The sequence below is a fragment of the Rattus rattus genome, chromosome 1 (genome assembly GCF_011064425.1).
Source record: "Rattus rattus isolate New Zealand chromosome 1, Rrattus_CSIRO_v1, whole genome shotgun sequence".
Lineage (NCBI taxonomy): Eukaryota > Metazoa > Chordata > Mammalia > Rodentia > Muridae > Rattus > Rattus rattus.
The window spans coordinates 59,730,858-59,749,540 of NC_046154.1; positions in this window are offsets into that span (position 1 = coordinate 59,730,858).

Here is an 18,683-nt window from a genome sequence, read left to right on the forward strand (position 1 = left end):
GAACACAGAGTGATGTTTATTTTATATTATTTTATTTTATTTCCAAGCAAAATCTCATGAGGGTCAAAGTTTGGTTGAAATTCCACAAAAATTCTTTAAAACATATTTAGAGCCATTGCATAGAATAAGTACTGTACTAAGTGGTAGAATACAGTGAAAATTGTCCTTTTTAAAAGGTCTTTTTAACTACAGCTTTTAGGAGCCTTGAAATTTGGTTGGAATTCCACATGTGTAGAAATGATTTAGGTCACAAAAATCCTCACACTTTGAGAAATGAGTTATGTTATATTCCTTCATTATGAATGAGTCCTTTATTATGTGACATGATGTGTATAACATATATGGCCTTGGACTTGTAGAGGGACAGCTAAGTCAAAAGAAGCCCCATATGACAATGACAGTCATTAGACCCATTGGAGACAATGGAGATGGCAGATGACACATTTTATATGATTAGGCCTGAGGGCTTCACACTGTATGAGTCTTTTATTAGGTGACAGGTACTTAAAATAGTCACCATAATTTTTTCTATTTTTTTGTCATAGTTTTGACCCTATTAAAGTGAAGAAAATCTAACTTTAATATCATCATCATTTTATGTATTTATCATTCAAGTTTTCATGGTAAAGAAAATATCAGTACAGTTTTCCAACTAATACTTATATTTCTTAGAGAATTGGAAAGTACAATGGATAGACTATTTTTGTTTTCTTTTAGTTTATCTTTTGTTTTTGGTTTTCTCCTGTTTGTTTGTTTTTTAGCTGGAGCATGTATGTGGGCATTTTTATTCTACTGCATTGGTTCCCTGAATCCACCTTCTGTCAACCACGTTCCTTGAAATGCGCTTGGTATATTTCCTCTATTTCCCATTGAACTTGGGTTCCTGTCTTTTTAAGGAAAATGTCTTGTTAACATATGATTTTTGAAGCACAATTTGCATTCCTGTGAACCAGGGATTAGGCATTGTGTGTAGATTAGGAATAATTTATGTCTAATTAATAATTGATGCTTTCCTCTATTTCTGACTGAGATTTTGTCCTGCATAATATGAGAAGAGCAGAGCCCTCTCTTGTGATGACAAGGGAGAGAGCAGTTTTCAAGAACAAATAACACGGACACATTAAAATGAGATACAACACTCTCTTTAACCAGTTTACCACTAAAGAATAGGAGCAGAATATGTTTTCAATCATTTGTGCATGCAATGATGCCCTATAGATTTCAGACTCCAAACTCAGTAACCCCGGATGTTTAGAGGGCACCAAGTAACTGCAAAGACAGATTCTCCAGGTAATTGGAATAGAAGCCAAATACCTCAGACACTAATACTAATTATTTCAAGAGCAGTCCCTCAAGTACTAATTTTAAAGCAGAATTAATTTGCATGCAGTTTTTAAAATATCCCCTTTAATTCTAAAGGAATTATAGATTTAGCAAAACTAAAATAATACAAAATACAGTAAAATGTAGCTCCAGAGTCTCTCTCCTCCCATTCAACTTCCCAGAAGCAATGTGTATTATGTACAGTTTTCTAAAAATGCAAATAACCTGCCTATCTATTTTCTAATAAAATTGGCCATTTTGAAAGATCTGAGGAAAAAAAACAGGAGAAAATCTTGAAGCTTCAACAATGCTGAAAGATAAAAGCAAAACTACAAAAAACCAAATGATAGGCTGCAACAAAAATCATGGATAAATTCAAGATAACTATCAAACCAACCATGAATCCCCGGACATAATGTTGAATTGTGACTGGATCCCATTCTTGTCCCTTCATTTCTTAGATCTTATAACTTCTCTTGAAAAAGTATACAGAGGATAGTGTAGAAAGTGGAGAATTTAGTGTAGAGTACATTGTCAAGGTACAAGTGCACAATAATGGCTGATATACATTGTCCATCTGCCTCCTATACAGGTTTTATAGTAGTTTTCAAAATCTCTAGCATAAAGTCCCACTGAGGATCTTTGTCCTGTCCTAACAGAGCTGTTCAGACCAAATCTTCGAGATAGAGCTTAATCACATGTAACATAGAATGGCATGGCTTTGTTATCAATCAGAAAGCATTCTTCTGGATAGTAATCTGAGAGGTTTTATATACCTGGGGCCAGTTATTTATTAATGGCCTTCCAGGAGGCAGTTCTTTGGGGGTTAGACGTACAACTCAGATAGGGACCTGTTCTGATCAGTGATCAACTCCTGCAGCTCAGTCTCCTGTTTCCCACTGCTTATGCTGAGTGAAGGAATCCTGTACCAATATCCTCAAAAACTTCTAGTTAGTTAACTAGCTACTTAACAATACAAATTCCAAGGGTAAATGGTTCTTTTGTGGATACTAATAATAATTTTAAAAGAGACCCAGAAGGGAGATCATGGACCATTTCATCGGCATTTCAGAAACAAACAACAAACAAAAACAAAAGAATAGACAAGATGTACATCATAGAATCTTCTTGCAATTTTCTCAAGGGAGGCTCTTAACAAGAGAGGTAGCATTTTGTCTTAGGGTGCAATACAACTAATGCGTGAGTTAATGATGCTTTGGGGAGGATGGGGTAAAAGGGTGAGGCATGGAAAATGCACTGATTAGTTATGTTGGCCCACCCATTCCATTCTAGGCCTAAGCATGGGTTTTGTGTCATGTTCTCATACATAACTTGCAGGAAGCTATATAAAAGGAAATGAAAGCTAACTAGAAATCAGATCAGGAACTAGAGACTGAAACACTTCAGATTCCACTATTACTTTTCTCTCTGCCATTAAATACCTTAACACTTTGGCTGCATATTTCATGGCCAAAGAACTAAAGCCATTTAACTTCACAGGAACTGGTTTTGAAGGCAGAGAAGTAAAATCGCTCATTTCAGCTGAATTTGAGTGGCTCTCCTGACGTTTGATTTAAATGTATTAATTTGTGTGTCTCTGCTTATTGGCTGTGAGCACAGCATGTCTGACCTGTCATGCTCTTATAGGCTTGATCTCAACCCCTGGTTTGTGACCTTATTGAAAAATCTGTCCTTTCTACAAGGACATGCTGCCTGCATAATGAATCACATGATCCTATGTTGAGAAACATGCCCTGAAGCCTCTTCAATCTTTGAAATGATGATACTTTACAAAAGCAACCACAAAAGCATCTTTCTACCAAGAATTCTCAGTGCATGAACCCCCGTGGATAAGTGTCCCTAATACAATACAGCACAAAATGCTCCACACTAGATATATAGAAATTACAGAAGATATCAATACATTTTCACTAGGATGTATAGAATAGTTTTTGACATATGTTAGTTTTTTTTATCACATGAGTTCATCCTCCTGAACAACACACAATAAGGAGCTGAGTTTGTCTCAAAGAAGCTCTGAGTGTTTAGAATAGGGGGCCGTCTCACTGCATGTTCATTCTCTAGTAGACCTTTTCCACTCTGGACATTTGTGTGGCTGTTTGGAAACTAAAAGCAGTACACGGAGGCTTAAAAGGTGTCATGGAGAACAATACGAAAGGCACATTAAGTCTGGGCCTGTGCAGCCTGATTTTTGAATGCACATCATATTTTATCCTTATGAATCTGTAGTAGACAATATTGTTGTGTGATTAAAAGTCAAAAGAAAGAAAAGAAGGAAGGAAGGGAAGAAGGAACGAAGGGAGGGAGGGACAGAGGGATAGAGGGACAGACAGACAGAGGAACAGGGGAGGCAGGGAGGAAAAAGTGAGCTTATCTTATTATGATGGCTTTGTTTTTTGACAGTTGAATATTAGACAACTTCTTAATGGGTTCTGATATTGAGAGGTAAACAGAAAATAATTCTTTCTTGAATCAATTCATCATAATGGCTAATTAAGATCAGGAAACTGCTTTAGGCTATTTTAAATAAAACTAGGTAAACTTCATATTTTTCCTATTCTGAACTCAATTAAAGTGACCAGAGGAGGTATATAAAAGATTTTGTTTTTTATTCAGGTGATTAGTAATAGGAAATTGAAGACAGAACCTTTTTTGTTTGTTTGTTCTAATAGTAGAGAAGCCCTCCTCGACACAGTGCCTAACTAGTTGCATATTCTTTTAACGTTTGAAGTTTTATCTCCATAAAATTTTGTTTTGGAAACTTGAAAATTTTATACAATCCAAAGCACTTATGGACTGTTATATGTTTTATACATATGTTGTACTAGTTTTATCATCTCCAAATCAAAAAATATACATAAAGACAAATTGTTTGTTCCATAACATCCAAAAAAGAATTGTGTGAAACACGCTGAAGAAACTTCATCAAAGCAGTATTCTTTGGGCAGAGTAACAATTGTTTCCTGAATGAGATCTACGCAAAGACAGGGCGACAGTGGATGTAGCGGCTTCAGATAATTTCTGTAAGCTCCGTAGATACATTCTTTGCCTGTTGTGAACACTGGAGATTGAAGGAGTGCACTGGACTGGAAGTATCCTTCTTTGTGAAATATTCTACCTGACAGAGGTCCTTAGGAATGACCAATCTTTTGACTTGCCGTTGTTCAAGAAAACCAGCATGTGAATTTGAAAATCATGTGTGAATTGAAAAGAGAATTGAATCAATCTCTGTCTCTCTTCCAATTCGAAGACTAGAAATAGAATATGACATTGGTGTAATTATAGTCAGAAATATTGTTTCTGCAAGCATAAAACCTTGGATACAAAGAACATCACTGAAACAGAAAAATACAACTAATAGACCTTCCTAGAGAATTTCTAACTCCTTATATCTCTTTCCCCATTTACCTCCATACTTTGCTCTGTGACTTAAGAATCCCTAATACAAAAAAGCTTCTATTCCTTTTAATTTTCCTATTCTAAACATTTCATATATCAAAACTATCTCCAGACAAAAAGAAATCTATTTTTATTATGTACTATATTACATATTTTGTGAAGAATTTGATATATATATATATCCATATATATATGTGTGTGTGTATGTGTGTTAGAACATTACATATTCTATATAATTAATAAAAAAATAGAACATGTAGAGTGATGGACTAATATCTAGTTTGCTTTCCAAACAAACTCCTTCTCCACTTTTCTGACAACAGGCCTGTTGCCTAAGCACTGAACTTCATTCACTACCGCACTATGTAGGTTTCTCCTACTCGTGTTCATACGAACTTTGGTGCATTGTAGCATTTCTCACATTATTAACTGTTTGTTGAGTAGGGAACAGAGTAGATGGTAATAGAGATGAGTGAGCATATGAACCAATCATTTCACACTACATAAGCATCAACTATTAGTTCAACTAAATGAATTTTCAGAGCCACTTCAGTTTATGTTTTTAAAAAGTCATTTAACATCAAACATTCTTTGTATTGTTTCTAAATAGAACATCTTAAATTCGTCATTCTGGCCCTACCCTGTTTGTCTTCACCTAATCACAGTTAAGTATCAGCCAGTTAAATAAAAATGGTTATTAAAGTATATTTTCCTGCTGACCTGCATAATTTTTACATAGATTTTGTGTAACTATATACTTATGAATGAATTATTCGATGAATTAGTATAGTACAAGAGAGGTTCTAAATATGGAGGCATTTTTATGACAGTGTAAACTATTTTCATACATTGTTGATACAGTCCATGTGGTTTTCTCAACATACCTAGCAGCAATAAATCACTGAATTTCCTTGATTAATTTTTCCTTGAGTGAATTTTTCCAGACTTATCTAACATGCCCAGATGGGCCCTATAGAAGATTCTTGCCTGAGTTTTCATTTGCTCAAGTGAGTTCCCATTGATGTCAATGTGAACATGAAGCAAGAAAAGCTCTCAAATTGTATAACTGCCCAGCTATCTGGCAAAAAGGTTCAATAGCGAAGTATGAAATAAAATATGAAAATAGACCTCACCGTATCTAAGAAACACATGGATATAAGCAGGGCAGATATGGCTTGCTATGAGTCAGAATTAAGTTAATATAAAAGTAAAGGAGTAACAGGAAAGAACAATTTAATACATACACTCACAAGTGTACACTCACAAATACACATATGTAATATAAATACTGCAAACATATAATATGCTGATCCTTCATAATTTTAATCATACAAGATAACTTAGGCGTACTAGTGTTACTAAAGGTTGTCTAAATGAAATGACAAGCTGGCATTAAACAAGATGGCTTAGAAGAGCCAACAGAAAACTAGGTTATGCTAAATGGGAACAGAACTCGACTTTTAGAGAAATGTTGTTTTAAAGGACAAAATACCTCTGGACTTCCAAATAATAGAAACTATTCTGTCTGTATTAAAACTTCCAAGTATGAATGTTACATAGTCTCAGCATAACCTAATGGAGTTGATATGAAAAGAGGAAAAAGTTTAAATAAAATATATTCAGTATTTTGTAAAATGCATATTGTGTTTAAAACATGTCATCAAACTTGCAAACTTGACCAGTTCAAATAGGTTGATTTCTTCATTGAACAGGTCATTGTTAGTCATAAATCATGTATGTACAAGGCCATGTTGCTTCAGCTTAAAAGGAGACGGTAATAGGGGCTTCTAATTAATATATAGTGACTACTGACCTGATAAAAGATGAAGCTAGCAAGCACCAAGCTTCATGAGATTCTGAGAAAGAGAAGTAAACTTCTAGTAGTGATGATTTCAACATCCGGTATCTTAAAATCCAGCTCGACAGGTAGAGTCTCTGTTGGAAAATACTTGTTCAAGGAAGTTCTTAGAATCTTATCTTGAAATTTTATTTGCAGTCACCAAGTTCTTTTACTGATGTATTCTCATGGGTGACTGGGCATATAATTTAGACATGGAAGATTCAAATCCTCACTACCACGAAGAATAATACAAAACCTTTGGAATATCTAAAGATAATCTGTATGAGCAAAGTTTAGTGCAGTATATAAAGGATTGATAACATTGAACTTTCTCAGCTAGAAAGGAATTAGAAAAGGATATATATTAGTACTAATATATATATGTATATATAACTATTATATATAAGTGTGTGTGTGTGTGTGTGTGTGTGTGAGAGAGAGAGGGAGAGAGAGAGAGAGAGAGAGAGAGAGAGAGAGGGAGAGAGAGAGAGAGAGAGAGAGAGAGAGAGAGAGAGAGAGAGAGAGAGAGAGAGAGAGAGAGAGCGCTTATCTGCATATAGGGCTAGCCTAATTAGTGAATTAATTTTGGCTTCCATAGAAGGTTGAATTTTAGTTAAATTCGAAGAAAACAGTCAATCACCTATTGGAAAAATTCTATTTTAAGAGAAAAATTATCCCCTTACCTCTTCAAAAAATTGGAAAATTTGCTGTCCATCCACACATGAGGTTGTATACATCTGCATTGTAGAAATCCATCGAACTTGAATACTCTTCCACTTCTCTGCAGTGTGGCCTTCGCAGGACTGTTTTGAAATGTAAAACTACAAGTATGTATTTATGTATGTCTACCATGTGGTGAGCTTCAACCAGTAGATGGCTTGCATAAATGGCTATGAACAGAAATTACAGATTTATCTTATAGGTTTAATTGTCTCCAGTAGACTGTTAGTGTCATATTGGATCAGGCTGCAATCCATGCCCAATTTTAACTGAAGAAGCACACTTGGGCACATTAGTGATTTCTACCCCAGAAAAAGAGTGAGGGCAGTGATTCTATATATCTCCTAAGCCCATATGTACAACGTTTTCATTGTTAGCAGCATGTCCCTGGCAAGTTCTCTGGTTATTTTCTCTTTATATTTTCTATGTAATCAAGTCTGCATCAGGAAAATAAAGTAACTATTTACATCAATAGAGTCTTGTAGAAGCTCAGTGATAGTAAATTATTGAACTTTGAATTTTATTTTCTTTAACATTGGAGATAAAACAGGAATTCAATATATAACTTTCTAATTTTAAGCAAATTCTTTACAGCAGTTTTAAGGGAGAGTACAGAATTCTATTACAGAAGCAATCCTCATGAAAAATATAGATGTTAAAGTAAATTCTCATATTTTCACATAAGTAGCCTGAGAAATAACTGTTATTGGAGTCCATAAAAATTCTGTTGCAGTGATCAAAAATAAATTTCTGGCTTGTAAATTATTTATCTGTTTTGGTATTTGTTTTCTATAAAAACATACATACCAATATCAAGGCTGGTCAATTTACCATAAGTAATATCACAAAATATCACAAAATGCTTTTATTTAGATGTATCAGATATCCCATGCTTTTTCTCCATCTTATTGATGTTTTAAAAATCATCAAATATAACAATTTTTCTCAGATTCTGAAGAACTGTTCTGTTTTTGTGTAGGTTAAGGTGTCAGTATAAGTTGCAACTCTTGTTCTCATGGTTTAATGATTGCCTTTGAACAACGAACAATAGACACATTTGATATTCTTCTTTGCATATAATATCCATGTTTGGATATTTGTAGACAACCACACCATATCTATGATATATTAATAGTCAAATACAGCTTCAGAGATTATGGGCTGACAGGTTTTTTTTTTGGCATTGACATTATTCTCATTGTGGCTTTAAAATTTCATTTTGCTAGATGGATTTCTGTACATGTTAGTAACAAAAATCCAGTCAATTAAAAGTTTTTAATGAAAAGCAACAGAAACAATAAAGTTCCAACATATCTGGATTCTGATTGTGCTCATGTCATAGTTACCAATAAGGTAAAAAAATGTTTAGGTTTTGAGTCTTTTTTTTATGGGAACTACAAATGTAGCATGTCTTTTATATCCTTGCAACTTGGAATTTCAACAATACTAGTATAAACTTTCTAATCTTGAATAAGGCATCTTGAATGCTCCTTAGATTTACCCATGTTTTCTGGAGGTGTTACATATCTCCTCAGTAATTTTTGACCTTGTATTGTTAAAAATCTGAAACAAATCAGGGAACCATGAAGAGGTCAGGGGTGAGAAAGCAGTTGTTTGATTTGATTTCATCAAATCCTATTGTTCAGTGGGGTAGGGAATATTTACTTTACCATGTTTGTAAGAAAGGAAAAAATCTCCATTGGTTGCTGGACTATTGGTTCTAGAAAACAAGCCGTCAGATAGAGATATTTTGGCAAATGGAAGAATTTTGCTATTTAGCAGAAATAGCTGACATAGTTGTCTCCTGAGAGGCTCTGCTAGAGCCTGAGAAATACAGAGGTGGATGCTCGCAGCCAACCATTGGACTGAGCACAGGGACCCTAATGGAGGAGTTAGAGAAAGAACTGAAGCAGCTGAAGGGGTTTGAAACCCTAAAGGAAGAATAATATCAACCAACCAGACCCCTCTTTCCCAGAGCTCCCAGGGACTAAAACACCAACCAAAGAGTACATATGGAGGGACCCATGACTACAGCTGCATATGCAGCAGAGGATGACCCCCAGTGTAGGGGAATCCTGGGGGGAGGGCAAAGGAGGGAATGGGTGGGTAGGTGGGGGAGTACCATCACAGAAGCAGGGGATGAGATGAGGAGGGAAAACGAGGAAAGGGGCTAACATTTGAAAAGTAAATAAAATATCCAATAAAAGAAAAGACAAAAACATGAGCAACTTCCTTTTGTCAAAATGATATTGTTTACAGATTGGAATATGTTCAAGTGTAGGGATTTTTTAAAATAGATCTTCCTGAAAGGCCCATAGATACAGAAAGGGCTCAGAACATATGCCTCCAAGGGCTGGTCTATGCATCTGGAAGTCTTGTGATTTAAATAGGAAACATCTGCACACTGGCTAATTTAAGAACATACAGCATATTCAGTGCAAAATTGCCAATTTAATATGCCAATCATTGGATTTCCCTGCTATTAATTATGCCACCTACTCTTACTTGGTGCCAAGAATTTCTGGCACAATATTGTGATCAGGGTGGACAATTACCTTATTTATTAATAGATTAATGGAGAATTCTCAGGTGTAACTCAATCTAACCATCCTGAGGTGTTAGGAAAAGCTGTATGTGCACAAAAACAAAAACATTCAACAATGTTAAACAGGCTATTCTCCTCTTTTGGTGGACAATTTTATCCTTCATATCCTGGAACATTGTTTTTCTAGAGGTATGGATCATCACCCCATGCTCTGTATTCCTTGTTATGTTTCACGCTGATCGTATCATGGATGATGCTTAATACATGGATGATGCTTCTTAGCAATTGACATGCTCATTCCATAGTCTCAGTAAAATAGGTCTTTATTTCACTAAGACATTTGATTCTCAGCATTTGATATGTCCTTCAAATATTCAATTTAGCTTTTTCATGCAATTACACAAGTACTCTCAGAATGGAAATGTCTGGTTTTAACTAGACATTGAACTTTCTGAGCAGCAAACTATAACGTGGGCACATAAAAAGTGAATTTTTGAATTTAATGGTGTCCATGTGTTACGGTTATGATTTGAACATTAAATCTCTCACCAAGGCACATATGTTAAAGTCTGGTCACCATCTCTTGTGCTATTGGGAAGCTGTGAACCTTTTAGGAGAATAGATTAAATGAGCACTGTGCTAGAAGGGGAAACATCTTTAGGGGAACATCTGGACCCTGAATCCTTTCTGTCTTTGTCTTCCAAACATCATTGTGTAAGAAGAGATGAGGGATGGGATCACCCACCCATCTCAAAATTTTTAACCCAGATTTGTTCCTGTCTAAAGCAAATGAAGGGACAAAATTGAAGTAGAGACTAAAGAAAAGCCATCCAGCGACCTCCCCATCTAGGGATCCATTCCATTTGCACACACCAAACCCTGACACTATTACTGATGCCAAGAACCACTTGCTGACAAGAGCCTGATAAGGATGTCTCCTGAGAGGCTCTGGAGCACCTGACTAATACAGATGCAGACACAGCCAATTATCAGACTGAGCCCAAGGAACCCAATGGAAGAGTTAGGGGAAGGACTGAAGGAGCTGAAGGGGTTTGCAACCCCACAGGAAGACAACAATATCAACCAACCAGATCTCCCTGAGCTCCCAGGGAATAAATCACAGATCAAAGGGCATACATAGAGTGATCCGTGGCCCCAACTACACATGCAGCAGAGGATTGCCTTATCTGGCATCAAAGGGGGAGACTTCTGGTTCTTTGGATGTTCAAGGCCCCAGCATAAGGGTGAGTTGGGTAGAGGAGCACCATCATAGAAGTAAAGTGGAGAGAGGATGGGATAGGATGTTTGTGGAAGGGAAACTGGAAGGGGGGCAACATTGAAATGTAAATAAATAAAATAACCCATTGAGGAGGAGGAAGAGGAGGAGGAGGAGGAGGAGGAGGAGGAGGAGAAGGAGAATGAGCAGAAGAATCTGTGTTTTACAACTACTGAATGATCCTAATAGTGATATTTTGCCTTGCTACAGATCCAGAGGCCATAAGCCCAAACGGTCTTTTTTTCTTATATGTTTTTATCTAAGGCATTTTGTCACAGTGATGAAATGGGGATAAGCAAGCTACCAGATAATCAAGTATTATCTTATTTTAAGAAAGAAAATGAACCCAGAGAAATTTCAGGGTTAGCGGAAGATGACACAAATATTGCTAATACTTTAGTATTTCATTTCAGTAGCGATTTTCTCCTTCAAAACTGTTGTCTTCAATTCTTGTGAACTTTTTAATTCATAAGGTAATAATTATTCACAAATTAATATTGGCACTGAGGGTGCTGCAGAACTATTTTAGGCAGTGGGGGTGGATCACCAGTTCATGTTCTCCCTAGTATAAAAGCAAACTTTCTAAGGGATTTCTTCAAACCAGTACTATCTTTGGTAAATGACCCCCCCTACTGAATTCAAAGCCTGCAGTACAGAATGAGGAGAGCCTCTTTCAATTTCCTCTGGTGCTGTCAACTATTCAGGATGAGGCTGTTTACACTTTCTTGGATATAAATGATTTTATCTCCATTGCTGACAATGTTGAATTCAATGTCGTTCTTTTTTGATACTGTATTTGCTGAAGAAATTGTATTGATTTACAGAGTCTCTAGTCTGTAATTCCCCTAACATCTCAACGGAGAACTTGAAACACCCTTCAAGACAAAAAACATATTTTTTCAAACTCTCAGCAGGCTCTGGAATACCAGAATAAGTGTTGGCCTGAAGTACATTAATAATTTATATTTTACAATGCTATCTTTAAATTCAAGATCCAGAAAACATTTTATAGCTCTATTGTTTCTAAGCCACAATAGTTCTGCTTTTTGGTGCTGCATTTACTTCAGATGCATAGGTGAGGGCAATGATTTATTTGGCCGATGTGAAGAAGAAGCAAGGGAAATTAACTTCCTCTACCAATACCCCTTTACACAATCAATAATTCCTTTCCTCATCCTGACTTTAATCATTGCCTGTCTGGATTACTTCAGACTCCTTAGTCTTCCTATCTGTGACCTCTTTCCTCACCAGAGAGTTTTAAAACTTTGGTTGAATTCCTCTTGCTCTCCCAGAAACCATATAACTAGTCTTCAAATGTCCCTCTTGCTTTCAGAATTAAGTTTGAATTTCTTGATCGTGGCCAACCTAGTGGAAACCAATTTAATTTTGTTCTATTGTGCAGTTAGAATGCTTTTAATTCATTTATTTTCCTTAAGTCATTAAAACAGGAATTTTCTAGATAGAATGTATAATGTAAGAACTGAACTTTCAATCATGTTGTGTTGATAAAATAAGAATTTCAAGTCTGAATTTTACATGGAAACCATATAGTGTTTTTCACTGTGTACATATTCTTCCTATTTTGATTTTTTCATAAGTAAATAGCTTGAACTTATGATGACAGGAATTTTATCAACAGAGTTAAATCTCCCAGCTTAAACATGTGTATTTTTATAAAGTAATTCAGCTAAACAGGAAGCATTCTTGGAGATTATAACATTTTTTTTTCAAATTGACACAAATATGATTGCAGTGTATATAATCATTAAAATTATATTGCTTTGTATTTAGAGATATTTCCCTCTATTTGTAGCACTTTGAGGAGCAAGTCTGCATTAAATCACTTGACTCACAGATAAGGAGTAGAAGTACAAGTATTTGGAAGGATAAATTAAGAGCTGAAATAAAAGGAAGAAACAATACTCACCCACTGAGCACACACAGTTATGCCTTGTATTTTGAACTATCAACTGGATTCTTAAGAGACTTTACATGTACGCCACTTTGCCTACGTCCACTGATATTTCTCCTTCACATAGCCACTCTATGTATCACACAACTCATTCAATCAATTCATTAAAAGGGATAGAATGTGAAATACCATGGTCCTATGCTTGATTGGCAGACTGAAGACAGGAAGGTGCATAAAGTAGACCAGCCAGTGTCTAATGTTACTCATGTTCTAGGACAGCCTTTCTCAGCCTGTAGGTTACAACCCCTTTGGGAATCAAATGACCCTTTCACAGGGTCATATAAAGGTGTTTACATTTTTGATTCATAACTGCTAGAAATTGTAGCAGAAATATCCTTAAAATAATTTTATTGCTGCATGTCATTTTAGGGACTGTATTAAAGGGGTCACCACATTGGAATGGGTGACAACCATTACTCTAACTGGAACAGAAGACTAGGACTGTATATACAAACACATAAAATAGGTCATGTTCATGGTGGTGTGCTTTATACTAAATTCAAGCAGGAAAATACACAGAAGAGAAGAAAAAATCATGGGAGGAAAAGGGAGCTGTACCTTAGCATAATTGGACAGAGGCATCCTGTGTGACTAGGAGGAGACTAAGGTAAAACTGAGGTGATGATGTATGGCTGTGTGAAGAGGTAAAAGCAAAGTATTTCCAGCAGAAAAAGAAAATGAAATGCATTTCTATTCAAAGGCGCTGTGGCCAGAGAAAATTAAGTAGGAAGGAGGGTTGTAGGGTAATAAAGGTTAGAGGTAGGCAGTAGTGCGTGGAGATTTAGGCCAGAGTCTGCCTTTTATTTTAGATATAGTTGGAGCAAGTCAAAGAAAAGGCTAAGATATGAGTCACCTTTTAAAAGTGATAATAATAGGAGGATAAGAGTAAAACCAGTTCCGGCATTTTATATATCATTTGTATTGCTTAAACCCTGTTTAGACTACTTGATACTATTACTTTAAGTCATCAATATTTGTGTTTACCTCTTTGGACTCCAAATATATTCAGGGTATTTCCTGGTTCTCATTATGGAAACAACAGTAGTTTTGAAAAAAAATCTTATGATGCTTGTTAATTAAGTATTATGAGATAGCTGGCAGGAACTTAGAATCTTTTACTTTAACCTGTTTTGTTTATGCATGTGGTTATGTTCATTGTTTATACATAAAGAAAGGTAGGGCTGTTGTATCCAGGAGCTTTTCCACCCAGCCTCTTTGTTTCCAGAATAATGACTCTGAAACTTAATTATTTATGAATAAATGTCTAGCCATCAGCCTCGGTTCATTCCCTGACTAGCTTGTAACTTACATAACTCATTTATTCTAACCTGAGTTTAGTCACATGACTGTTTGCTTCTCCCCAGTTTCATGCATCCGGCTCCGTCATGTTCCAGGCAAAAATCTCCTGTTCTTGAATATTTCCCAGAATTCCATCTCTTCCTGCAGGATGGCCAACCTTCTATTTCATGCCCCAGCTCATGGGTAAACCAGTGTTTTATTGACAGATGATGCTTCTATAGAGTTTAGAAGAGAGTCTCTCTACAGACTGTTATAGTTTGGGTATGAGAAGCCAGACCCAAATCTTCCAGTGTGATGTCTCCACCCTTATTTAAAGAACAATTAGGAATGATTGGATCATGAGGACACTAACTTTAAACAGTAGTTCATAGATCATTTAACTATTTAGGATATAGGACTGAGTTGGAAGAAGTTGATCCTTCATGTGGTGTCTTTGAAGATGTTTTTGTCCTGACACAATCATTCTTCTCTTATTACTTCCTGGATATCATCTTTACCATGTGGACTATGTGGTGGTCCTTGCTGTCATGTGTGAACTCTTACCAATGGAAGGAACCCTTACCTGTGGTCATGTAAGAGCTCACAGGAACAAGGTCCAAGACCATAAGTCGAAATACAAGTTTCCTCTCTTATCTGCCTTTCACAGATATTTTGTCACTGTGCACAAAATCTGATTGACACAATGACTTAAATATGTCTGAAATATGTCACTGGTCTATAAGATATAGTCTATGATATCATCTACAACAATTCATTTAACATTTTATTTTACTTCTTAAGAGTTCATTCTAGTCTTTTATTTCCACCTACACAAAGTTCTCAGGATGGAAACTTCTTATTTCATGCCTTTTAGCTTTGTACCTTCTGCTTGAGCTGTTAGACAACATGTTCTTGACAGATTGCTTTACAGCCATTACCACTCAGTGGTGGCTGAAGTATAGCTCAGTGGTGGCACAAGTATAGCACAATTTCTTTAATATGTGTGAGATCCTGGTTTCACTTCCTAGTGCTGGGGTATACACTCACACCAGAGAACATGGTTTCTTAAATTAGTTCATTCTAACCTAACATTTTAAGACACATTATGCTAGAACTTGCTGTTTTCTAATTTGGTACTTGATTGCTTAATATTTGTTTCCCATTTTTATTCATTTATCTGAGAATAAGATATGTTTTCCTTTTCACTGTTCTATGTCTAATACATATAATAGTGCTTAGTAATTAGAAACTAAAAATATCATTGATAAAATACTCATTCTTTTTGAATGCAAGTAAGTATATGAAAGCTATAATTATTTAACCATGTTTGTGCAATCCACTGATATAATTCTATGAACAGTGACATTTGGCTCTATTGAAATATCTACCTTTAGTCCTGCAAACATTCACAGAGATAAAAGAGAGGAGACTTCAGTTAGGATGAACATTGAAATAACCACATAGATTATTTGATGGAAGAAAAATTGTTCAAACTTAAAGCTTTGGCTGTGTTTTGGCATAGATGAATAAATTTCTCCACCCATGGCTACAGAGAGCTATTCAATAAATAAAAGGCATAAACAACTAGAGAAGAAAAACAGATAAAGTTGACTTCATCAAAATTAGCATTTATGCACAAAGGACACTATCAGAAGTGAAGCACAATGAATGGAAGAAAAAATTAGTAGCTATTTAGTAACCAATATCAATTAATTTGTATTCTTTCAGAATTTATAGGAGTGGATTGTTCTAAGCTATGTGTTAAGTCAGAGATAATTTGTATAGATGGATAAATATATGATAGATAACAGATAGAAAATTGAGTTATTTGCTCAAATCACTGTTAATAAATAAGTGTTTAATAATCAAACAATAGTACACATTACAGTCTATAAATAGTAGGAATGTATTTGGTCCTTGATTCCAGGTGTGAAGTCTCAACACCTGTCAGTAGTGGCTGCTGAATATCTGCTCAGAGACTTCTTGCTTCCTCAAAGCATTACACATGCACCTCACAGAAAGCAAGCTTCCACCTAATGCCTTTCTTCCCTACTTTAATGTCGTTTTTTACCATGGAAAGTTTACCTTCATAGACTTACCTATATGCTAACGACATTTCAAAAAGTCTTTCTCTAAATTTCATTAGACTTTAGTTTGGGAACTTATTTCCGCCCCTTTGCAAATGAATATGGCTTCACTCATATTCAATATATCTGGTTATTTTCCTTGTCTCCTTTGCCTCCTCAAATTCAAGATCAGACAAATGCATATATACCACCCTGGGGCCACTAAATGTTTTCATATATTTTTATAAAAACTTTTCATTTGAGGATGTTGTTCTTGTTATGTTTTTAATTATATATGCATATATATGCATCCACTCATGACATGGAGTATGAGTGGTAGTGAGAAGACAATATACTGGGATTGGGTCTCTTTCCATCATCTGGGTCCTAGAGAGTGAACTAAGGTTGTCTGGCAGCAAGCATCTTGCTGATCCGTCTCTCTAGGCCTATAAAGAATTTTCCTGAGATACTATTTCAGCACAGAGTGCTTACCTTTCGTTGTTGATGTTCCACTATTCGCTTGACTGCACTGCCCCCCCTCTTCTTAACTATTTTAATGCAATTTAATTACAGGGCTAATACCCCAAATTCTCTTTTGCATTGACACTACCCTATAAGACATATGTTTATTACTTTCCAATCTGAGAATGTTTTTCAGTAATAAGAAAACTTGTCTTGGTTGATAGGTTATCAGTAACTTCCACTATTTGAGTCTGGGGAAGGAAGATATAAAGTCAGAAACAGAAATTTTGCATATGGAACAGACAGAAGACTGGCATTTGAGAATTTTAAAAAGTTTGTTTTAAATCTATTTTTAAATTGTTTAAAATGAACAATTGTGCAAAAAGTTTAATCCAGCAACATGACTGGTCTGGCAAAGGATCACATCCAAAGACCTCCTAAGTCTATGTGATCCAACTAGAGTGATACACCTTTAATCACCCTGTAATACGGACATGCCCTCAGTACATTATTTAATCCCAAACAATGAAGGTAAGGTTAGTTTGTAGAAGGAAGCAATTATGTTTGAAAGTGATGTGTAATTGAGAGGCAGACAATGTGATTAATCAGAGAAAGATCTGACAGAATGAGTCAGAGATATGATACAACCAACTCCATGATGACAGACAGGAAAGAGAGGCTAAAAAAGAGCAATGGAGAGTGAATCAGGAGTAGGTGGGCAATCGGTGAGCAGTTAGGTTGCGTTCAGGCAGTACAGTCGAGTTCAGTTCAGTGCAATTTGGTGTAGTTCATTTTAATGCAATTGAGGTCAGTTCAGTTCCATTTAGTTCACACAGTCAGTAGTCAGTGCATTTCAGTTCATAAAATTCAGAGGCACTTCTTCAAGCAGAGTGAGAGGCCGAGAGGAGCCAATTTGAATCAGTCAGCTTGGAGAGAAGTTTTGAGCAAGAACAGCTGAGTTAAACCAGCCAGCCAGAGTTTAGAACAAGAAAAGGTGACCTTGTTCTGCTGTAAGGCTATAAGATGACAATTATAACTGCTGAAGAGAAGTTACATTTATAAACAATAGCTTCACAGCTTCCATTCTGGAAAGGACAGGGAAAAGGAACAGAACATTCAAATAAAACACAATAGGGGTCATTGTAGTCGTTACTGGAGACTGACTGAGATGTTGGCGTTTTGGAGGACCGTTGACATTTTCAGTCACTAGAGTGTCATTTTATATATTGAAGCTGGCATCAGGTAGTAAACTGCATTTGAGCACTAGAGTGGAAGCTCCCCCAAGTCGTTGGTGGACCCTAACCACCTTTTAGGACTTTTGAAAGTTAAAAGACCCAACTTGTCTGATTCTAGTGGTGTCTAAGACATTGCTGTTTTCTGACTATTTATGGGCATATCTGACCCACCCAGGAAAAAACCCTTCCTTTGCATATTTGCATGTGATTTGCATAATATTTGCATATACTTACATTGAACTTTATTAAAACAGTGGGGTAGTGCTAAGAAAGCTTTCCATCATTGCTGCCTGTTTTCTTCTTTAAACATTCTAGTCTTGCTATACTTCATTACATGTATTTATTTGCACCTGAAAAACAACTTTAAGTACCTACAACAGAAAGGGACTGTGCAACAGTTTTTGTGGGGACTTGCAAATGAACGCTTCAAAATTTTTTTACTCAGGCCTTTGAAATATGGTTGAAACTAGAAGCCGCTATAGAAGAGCTATTGGTAGAAAGAAGTGTATTTTGATAAATGTTTAATGTCAAAGACTTAGAGATGTT